Below are 934 nucleotides of genomic sequence, written 5' to 3' on the forward strand. Positions count from 1 at the left end.
TCCATACATGTAATGTTGGACCTCATTGGTACTAGGAGTGGACATGATAATGGAACGCGCGATCTTATTCATTTATTGATAGACACGCAGTTAATTGTGCGCGTCCTCATGACACGATCTGACCAATGCGGTCAAGCCTTTTCATACCGTAAACAACTTGGTATTTAAGTGCGAGTCTAAGTCATACTTAAATCTTTGTGAAACACCCCCCTGGTGTTGAGAAACGGGCCCCAGTTCGTTCCAGATCCAACGCTGAGCTGCGAGCGCGGCGGACGCGGACCGACTAGGCCCGGTCGGGATCGGGACACCACCGGGCCGGGCCGTGTCCAGTCCTGGGCTGAGCGTCCGTGTTCTCGTAAGTCTTACCTGTTTTTTCTGCTCTCCAATAATTCCGCTTTTCCTCACACTTTGACCAGTTTCTCCGTGAGAAGTTGTAGGAAGTCTTTCTGAATCAATATCCCACTCTAAAATGTCTCTAACATCAACCATCTTTAAATATTTTCAGTCGAATTTCGATACTGTACGCGTTCTTCTCTTTGTAATTGTACCAGCACTGGTGGTAGCAGTGCATCAGATGTCAGTGATTTTATCTAGTGCTACTGCATAGCATACTGCTAGGTTTGTTTACCATCCATGCAGCCGTTTTCTCAATAAACATTGCAAAAAAGTAATAATTTCAATGTAAAAACATGGTATAATCACGTACTATGATTTTTAACTTCTTAATAATTATGAGTTTGAGTATAAAAACCGTAAGTAGAATATAACATTTAATAAATATCCTGAATGCTTGTTACAACGAATACTTAGGTGTTACAATACAAATAATATATAAGTAAATTCTTCCCGCCATATTGTCGAAGGGGGTATGGCTCAGTGGTAGAGCATTCGACTGCAGATCGAGAGGTCCCCGGTTCGAACCCGGGTGCCCCCT

General features: G+C 43.1%; 1 non-coding gene across 1 annotated transcript; it reads left to right on the forward strand.

Annotated features, from left to right (window-relative positions):
* The first annotated feature begins 862 nt into the window (after nt 1-862).
* On the forward strand, nt 863-934 carry TRNAC-GCA (transfer RNA cysteine (anticodon GCA)). Its single transcript has one exon. It is a non-coding gene; the product is annotated as a tRNA-Cys (tRNA).

Source organism: Lytechinus pictus, chromosome 11, assembly GCF_037042905.1.
Source record: "Lytechinus pictus isolate F3 Inbred chromosome 11, Lp3.0, whole genome shotgun sequence".
Taxonomy (NCBI): Eukaryota; Metazoa; Echinodermata; class Echinoidea; order Temnopleuroida; family Toxopneustidae; genus Lytechinus; species Lytechinus pictus.